Source organism: Orycteropus afer, unplaced genomic scaffold (genome assembly GCF_000298275.1).
Source record: "Orycteropus afer afer isolate SDZICR_OR568_19922 unplaced genomic scaffold, OryAfe1.0 scaffold00026, whole genome shotgun sequence".
Classification (NCBI taxonomy): domain Eukaryota; kingdom Metazoa; phylum Chordata; class Mammalia; order Tubulidentata; family Orycteropodidae; genus Orycteropus; species Orycteropus afer.
The window spans coordinates 12633073-12642045 of NW_006921613.1; positions in this window are offsets into that span (position 1 = coordinate 12633073).

An 8973-nucleotide genomic window follows, 5' to 3' on the forward strand; every position below is an offset into this window, starting at 1 on the left:
TTTACCCACTGTTTTCATTCAGGTTTTTCCACTAGTCGGTGCCTAATCCACTTCTGTATAGCTCATTTCACAGCTCAGGGTTCCAGGATTATCTTCTGTATCTCTGTCAACTGGTTTTTCTTTTCTTTGTTGAAGAGGGTCTGTGTCGCTTGTCTGCCTATTCCTCCATCTTACCAGAAGTCTGATTGCATCATTTCTTAATGAGCATATATAAGACACCTCTAGAGAAGGGTTACTGCAGGTTTGAATATATTGCCATCAGAGATGGTGGTACAACCAGATAACTTTTTACCATTTATGTGACCCTAGAAAGCATGTTTTACATAGAAAATATATATATTTCATTTTATTCCTACCAACAGCCAATCACAGGGAACATTAAGCTCAACTGGCATAAAATACTATGCAAAAACATTGTTCTACATCCTACTATGGTGAGTCATGACAAGTGTCTTAAAAGCCTACAAATGGGCATCTACATGCAACAATGGCTCTCCTTATCGGGAGCAAAAAAAAAAAAAAAGAAGAAGAAGAAAACAAAAGACTTATGGAAACAATTAGTCCAAGGAGCTCATAGGCCATACAATCCTCAGCCTATACCACCATGAGACCAGAACTAGATGGTGCCCAGCCACCACTATCAACCACTCAGAAAGGGATCAGTGCAGGAGATCCTGGATAGAGTGGGAGAACATTGTGGAACAAAACTCACAATCATTAAAAAAAAAAAGAAAAAAAAGGCCAGGTTTACTTGTTTGATAGAGCTTGGTGAGACCCCTAAGACTATGGCTCCTAGTTATCCTTCAGGTCTGGAATTGAACTTACTTCCATGACTTCTAGCCAAATAATAGACAGGCATATAGTGTAAACATTTACATCAGGTACATATACTCCTTAGAGTGATCAATCGTGGGAGAACAGAAGAGCAGTGCTTGCACAGGGAGATAGCTCAGGGGTCAGGGATGCATAGGAAAGAAGAGCACAGGGAAGAGGTAACTACAGGGAAGAAGTGGGAAGAGTGCTGTTACACTGTGGGGAATTGCAGTCAATGTCATGAAACAAAATGTGTATGAATTGCTGCTGTTTGGAAAATGAATTTGCTCTGTAAACTTTCACACAAATCACAATAAACATCACAACTATATATATATATATATATAGAGAGAGAGAGAGAGAGAGAATTGTGATACACACACACACACACACACATGTGTCATGGCCATATAGTTCCTTGAGCTGACAAGATCCTCACTTCCATCTGCATAGTCACCACTATCTTCTCTCTGGAAATACACTGAAGAGGTTTGAGGAACTTTGCTGTTTCAACATATTTTCCTTAATAACTTAATAACTACTGACATACTAAAACTGAAATGAGACGTGGAATAATGGCTATAGGTGTTAAGTCATGAAAACTTGTTATGAATGAGGATCATCAGGAAAGAGTTTATGCACCAAAAAACATTTTGAATTGTGAAGAAAATAATGGGGGATCTGGAAAACTATCAAAGAACAGGTAGGACTTTAAGGTGAATAGGTTGAACAATATTTTCAGGGGGAAATTATAAGCAATATGTAAAGTATACTGTATAACCCAGGTTGCAATTAGAAATCTTTTACTAGAGCGAAAAACTAGATTTAGAACCTGGTTGTTTCTGTTATTGCTCAAGTAGATTGTTACTATCAGTGGTGCAGTCAATATGGCCCTTCTAGCCATAGTCTTTGTATCTCCCACCAAATAACTGGGTAGAACTATGCAAATATGAGGTGCTTGTGGCCCACTAAGAGGATTGCCTAGTAAGCTAATAATTTAAATAAGGGGTATGATACCCTTGTAGGGGTGAGACTATGCAAATAAGGTGTATGAAACCCTAGTGTGGGGATTGGTCAGTTTTACCATCCTGCTAGGCTTAAAATGAGCCATCCCAGAGGCAGAAATGGGGCACTCAACTACCAACAAGAAGAAGAGACAGAGGTGGAACATGTCTTTTGGACCCAGGGTTCCCTGTGCCAGGAACCTTCTTGAACCAGGAGACAAGAGAGCTGTAACCCCAGGAAGATGGTAAGCGATGATGAGAAGCACAGCAGGGGCAGCAGAATCAGTAGACTGGCAGGAGAAGGTGCAATGGGCTTCCCAGCCCACAGAGCGAGAAAACTGAGCATCTTTGGTCAGGAGGCTTGCTCTTGGGGTAGGGTGTCTCCAGGCATATGGTGGAGGTAATCCACAGGATTAGAGCTGAGTACCGTAGGGCCTAGACCTACTGGCAGAATGAGATGCCTCTGAGCACTTACCAGTGGAGTTAAAAGGGCTTTGTAACACTTGCCAGAGAACGGCAGAGGCAGAGGCCAGAGGGCTAAAAATCCAAGGGCCAGAGAGAGGCAGAGCTACAGAGAGTGCTGAAAAGCGGCTGTCCTGATAGAAGAACTGTATCCTGAATCATTTCTGATCCTGAATTGAACCTGTTACTTCCCTAACAAACTCCATGTGCATATTATCTGTGAGTTCTCTGTGCTCACTTCAACGAATTATTAAATCTAGCACAGAAGTAGAGACTTCCATGGGAGGGACAGTTAGTGTCAGAATTGGTAAAAAAAGTTGGAGAGTGGAGGCATGGCTGACCTCCAACTCATAGGAATCAGCCTTGGACTGTTGATCTTGATCTCCTTCTCTCCTATGAAGTTAGACCGTGCTCACTGTTTTCATTAAGGTTTTTCCACTAGTTGGTGCCTAATCCACTTCTGTATAGCTCCTTTCACAGCTCAGGAGGAGGTCACATGCCTCCTCTGCCACAACATTTTTTATACAATCCCTTTTGAAATCTGAGATATTCTTATTTGTTTACTGAAACTTCTCTTCTATTAAAAAAAAAAAAAAAAGAATCCTTCCCATAATCCAAGCTCATTATTGAATTGGTTTTGTAGTTACATCTCTCTGTGGTCAGGCATCTTCTTTCTATCCACGTGCCCCTTTAAATGCCATCTGTTTTGCTAAGAGATTTAATGAATTATAAGCCAGACCACGAACATGCAAGGCCACAAAGGCTGGGTTATTGAAGAACAGGTTTCAGCTTTATTTCAGCCCTTCCCCCTTACCACCAAAGCTGAATTAAGTAATCTTTACAAGAGATAAAATTACCTGCACCCTTGCCTAACCTTAACAATGAAAAAGAGAAGGTTTTTTATCTATTCATTGTAAACAGAGTAATCACAATTTGCTATGGCTTACAGAAACAGGGAAGAAAAAACAATAACAAAAAACCATCACCACTAATGTGTTTTTCACTTTATCTGAGAACCTAAAGAACTTGATAGTTTTAACTCTAGTTCATTACGATTTAATATCTGATGCCAGAGAAACAAGAAATATGTTTATGTCCATGAGCATTGCTACAGATCAATACTCATAGTGACTGTAAGAGAAAGTTTCAGTTTCCTCTAAAACACCAATATATTTCCAAAGTTACAAATGGGAGGTTAAGATGGGTGAGTCAGCCTTCAAGAGTGGAACATTTGGGATGAGGCATTAACTCTCTAGAACCAAAGGTCAAGCAATGTATGTAGTGCTTTTGAGCTATGAAAAGCATAATGCCAAGGACTATGAGGATTACCAAAAACAAAAGGTTTAAAGCCTAATCTTTGCCTTGAAGATCAACTTGGTCAGATGAGACATATGCCTTAAATTTTAAACAAGAGCCCCAAATAATCAAAACAAAAAGAAGCCCAAATAGGAATTCAAGACAACAAAAATAGCACAAGGCAGGACGTAGTTAGTTCTCAATAATTGCTACAGGATGTTAGAGAAATGGAGAAAACACATACTGGAATTGTCTGGAAAAACTTCCTGGCAGTACCAAGATTTACAATGAATCATGCTAGATGGCTGTAAAAGGCCAAAAGAAGAAAAAAAAAAAAAGAATAGGGGAAAACAAACCAATATGTGGAATAACCAAATGGTGCCTTTTTGAACATTTCAATGTGCTCTGGTAATATACAAGGACTATCTTGCTCATGTGGCACAACAAAACCTGCTATCTATTGACTTGAGCCAGCACGTTTCTGTAGTATTTTTCTTCCATTAAAGTGTATCTGTGAGTATGCTAACAGAAACGTATAAATTCATCACTTAAATAAAAAAAAAAAAAAGTGTCACCCAAATTGAAGTTCTAATTTAAGGATTCATCCTTTTAGGACTATTTGTGTATTTGTATTGACCTTAGTTCATCCAGATCCAAATCCACTGTGATTGAGTCAATGTCAACTCATAGTGATCCCAAAGCACAGAATAGAACTGTCCCATAGGGTTTTCAAGGCTGCAAATCTTTACAGGCACAGATTACCACATCTTTCTTCCACAGAGTAGCTGGCAGATTTGAATTATCAACATTTCAGTAGGCAGCCAAACGTTTAACCATTTCATCATCTGGGTTCCTTTTATCTAGATCAAACTGGTATGTGAGGACCAGGTATTCCACTCAAAATACAGTGACCCACCCAGGGGCAGAAAACAAAGCTCTAGGAAGAAGCTTTCTTTCCAACTTCCTGTATACCTCACTTTATCAATAAGAATTTATTTACAGGCATTATTAGGACTATAATTAATTTTAATGATGGAAAGACTCTTGTTCCATGCCATATTTAATACTTTCAGAAGATTGTCATATCTGACAGACAAATCTCAGATTCATGGGCCTACCAGATCCAACTTAATCATATGTCTAAATACAGAATGTCTTTATACCAAGTGCTGTTTCAGGTACTGCAGATATAGTGGTTAAAAAATAAAATATCAAGTCCGTGCCTTCATAGGGCTTACATTCAAGTGTGTGTGCATATGTGTGTGTATGTGTAGTGTGGTGTGACAGTTGGGAGGAGACAGATAATAAACAAGTAGCCCAATTCATAAAGGTAATTTCAGACTGTGAGATATCTCCTATGTAGAAAAGATGACAGAGTGATGAGATGGGCAGTGACTGTTAGGGATGGTGATGTAGGAGTGCAGTTATTTCAGATCCTGTGGTCACTGAAGTCTGCTCTGATAAGGTCATGTTTGAACTAAGAATTGAATGAAGGCAACTATGTGAAGATCAAGGACAAGCAGTCCAAGCAAAAAGAAGGATGAGTACAAAGGCCCTAAGAAAGAAATGAGCTTGTTCAAAGGACAGTAAGGCAGCCAGTGGGGCTGGAACAGAGTGAGTGAATGGAAGCAATTGGAAAGAAACAGAGAAGCAGGCACAAGTCTGAGCATGGGGGGTTTAGGGGCCAGAGAAAGGGCTCAATATACGTAGTTGGGGCAAATATTAATTTCAGAACTTTAGGGTAGGTTTAGTTGGATTAATTTCTAGGTAATTAATCTACTGTTACATGTTAAGGTACTTATCTGTAATAAACATTTTTAATACTTTTTTGCATCATTTACAAAAAAGAAAATTACTAAAATGGAATTTGTTGTTGACACAGTTTGATGATCCTAGTAAGGCTTAAATAAAAATTATGGTAATTTTACAACGTGTTTCAATGCTCTCCACCAGCCTCCTACAATATTATTTGCACAGCGGGGAAAAAAGAAAAAAGCCTACAATCCCTTAATACTAACAAATTACCTGTTTTTAGTTGTCTTTGTTCCTTCCTATACTCTGTCCTCATGCATACACCACAGCATGATGAAATTTTATTCATACCAGATACGTGATTTTCCTCCGGTTGTTTAGAAGCACATTTGGAGGAGGGTATTCGTTAATTTGCAAGATCTAGTCATCAGCAAGAAGATTTCTCAGGCAACTCTAAATAAGCCTGGCTAATTTCATGTGTTATTTTGGAAATTGAAATAGAAGAACCAAACTCAGTATATTCTAAACACTGTGCACTACTCCACATCTCCCCTGCCCCCAGATTGCTATCTCTGTTATTGCTACAGACTTGAAGTCCTTTTTAATAGAATGCAATGGAATTTCCACCAGAAATTCCTAATGGAGTTTGCAGGGAGAGGAGGAGAGAAAATCTATTGTTTGTTTTGAGTTATTTTTAAAGTTTTTAAAATATAAATATTTCACTCTTTGGGTATATGGGCATTTCAAACTTAGTGCAAACAGAGATCTTGCTTCCCACCTTCATCCCTCCTCACTCCATCTGGTCCCCCTTCAGTCTTTTCCAGTTCAGTAAGTTACTGTGCATCTGGTGCCAAATCAAGGTAGGTCGTTCTTGATTTCCTCTTTCTCTCAGTCCCAGCTCTACCCTCACCTCAATTCATCTCCATGTCCTACTGACTCAACCTAGAAAATACATCCCAAACTTATTCACTTCTCCCCTTCTCAACATGATCTCCCTAGTCCAAACTATCATCATCTCTCACCCAGATAATTGCAACTGCCTTCTCCCTGGTCTTCACACAATCTTCTCTCCTGCAGTCCATTCTCCACACAGTAGCCAGAGCTATCTTTCTCACATACAAATTGGATTGCACCATTATTCTGTTTGAACTCCTCCAAGAGCTTCCCATTACAATCAGAATTAAATTTCTGACATCTGGCCCCTGCCTACAATTATGACCTTATTTTTGACAATCAATCCTTCATTTATTCACCTACAATTACTCCAGTCTTTTTCTGGTAAACCAGTTCTGAAGTTATTTTGTTCCCCAAGAGACATTTGGCAATGTCTGGAGACATATTTGTTTGTCACACTGAGGGGTACCATTGGCATCAAGTGGGCAGATGCCAGGGGTGCTGCTAAACATTCCACAATGCACAGGACAGCTCCCCCACAACAAAATATCGATACGTCTGAGGATGAAAAACCCTGCTCTGGACTTACTGATCCCTCTGTCTGGATCATTGTGAACCTTTCTTTCCATGGCTGGATGCTTCCTTCCATTCATGTCTGAAGGCCTTCCCTGACCAGCCAAACTAACTCAGCTCTCTCATCCCACCCATTCTTCATAGCATTTATCACAACTTAGAACTATCTTTCACTTGTTTCCATACTTATTTATTCTCTTTTAGAATATGTTGCTGTTGTTAGGTTCCATTGAGTCAGCTCTGCCTCATAGTGACCCCATGTACATTAGAATTAAACACTTTTTGGTCTCATGTCATTTTCACAATACTTGATATGCTTGAGCCCACCATTGCTGCCACTGTGTCAGTCCAACTTGTTGATGGTCTTTCCCTTCTTCACTGACCCTCTACTTTACCAAGCATGATAGTCTTCCCCAGGGATTGGTCTCTTCTTGACAACATGACCAAAGTAAGTAATTTGAAGTCTGGCTATTCTTGCTTCCAAGGAGCATTCTGAATCCACTTGTTCCAGGACAGATTTGTTCATTCTGCCAGTCCATGGTATTTTCAGTATTTTTGCCAATACCACAATTTAAACACATCAACTTTTCTTCAGTCTTCCTTATTCGTTGTCCAGCTTTCACATGCATATGATGTGATTGAAAACACCGTGGCTTGGGTGAGGCACTCTTTAGTCTTCAAAGTGGTATCTTTGCTCTTCAACACTTTAAAGAGGTCTTTTACAGCTGATTTTCCCAGTGCAATACGATATCTGATTTCCTGACTGCTGCTTCCATGAATGTTGACTGTGGATTCAAATAAAATAAAATGACAACTTCAATCTTTTTTGTTTATTTGATGTTGCTTATTGGTTCAGTAGTAAGGGTTTTTGTTTTCTTTATGTTGAGATGTAATCCACACTGAAAAATGTAGTCTTTAATCTTCACCAATAAGTGCTTTAAGTCCTCTTCACTTGCAGCAAGCAAGATTATGTCATCCGCATGTTACAGGTTGTTAATGGTTTTCCTCCAATCCTGATGCCACATTCCTCTTCATACAGTCCAGCTTCTCAGAGTATTTGCTCAGTATACAGATTGAATGAGGAAAGTGGAAGGATACAACCCTGATGCACACCCTTCCTGATTTTAAACCATGCAGTATACACTTGTTCTGTTCAGATGACAGCCTCTTGGCTGCTTTCTTCATGTGTGATGTTCTTGATATCATCCAACAACTCATCTGGTCTTCGGTCATTAGTGTTCAATGTGTCAAATCTATTCAGATGGTTTCTAAATTCAGGTTATGTATAATCAAGTTCATGTTTTAGCTCTCTTGGACTTATTTTAATTTTCATTAGCTTTACCTTGAACTTGCATATGAGCAATTGACGGCATGTTCCACATTCAGCTCCTGGCCTTGTTTTGATAGATGATACTGGGCTTTTCCATCACCTCCTTTGACAGATGCAGTTTTATCTGATTTCTATGTATTCCATCTGGTAAGGCTCATGTTGTTGAAAAAAAGTACTTTTCAATGAATGTTATTGGTCTTGAAAAAATTCTATCATGTGATCTCAGGCATCATTTTTATCACCAAGGCCATATTTTCCAACTACTGATGCTTCTTTCTTGTTTCCAAGTTTTGCATTCCAATCACCAATAGTTATCAATATGTCATGATTGCACATTTGGTTGATTTCTGATGGAGATCTTGTCTTGTTTACTGACTAACTTATTCAATGCCTCGTTCGGTGTTAAGCACTGAGTATGTAATCAGTGAATAAGTGTGAATGACAGAATAAGAAAGGTAGGATTGAAAACATGAATGCATGCATTTCTAAGGGAGGATTGTGAAATGACTAACAACCTGCCTGGATGAAGTTTTAATGGAGAAGTGTGCTAAATTTTTCACAAACTTCGGGATTTTCCAAATATCTTTGTTACTGATATCTAATTTAATTCCCTTGTGGACAGTGTATGTCTTAAATCCTTTTATAAATTTCTTATAGGCAGCATATCTTGGATCTTGTTTTTGTCTTTTATTTGCCTGTTTAGATTTAACATGACGATTGATATCACCGGGCTTAAATCTACCATCTTGCTATTTCTTTTCTATGCGTTCTTTTCTATCTGCTCTTTATTTCCTTTTCTACTTTTCCTACTTTCTTTTGGATTAAATGAATATATTTTTAAATTACTCT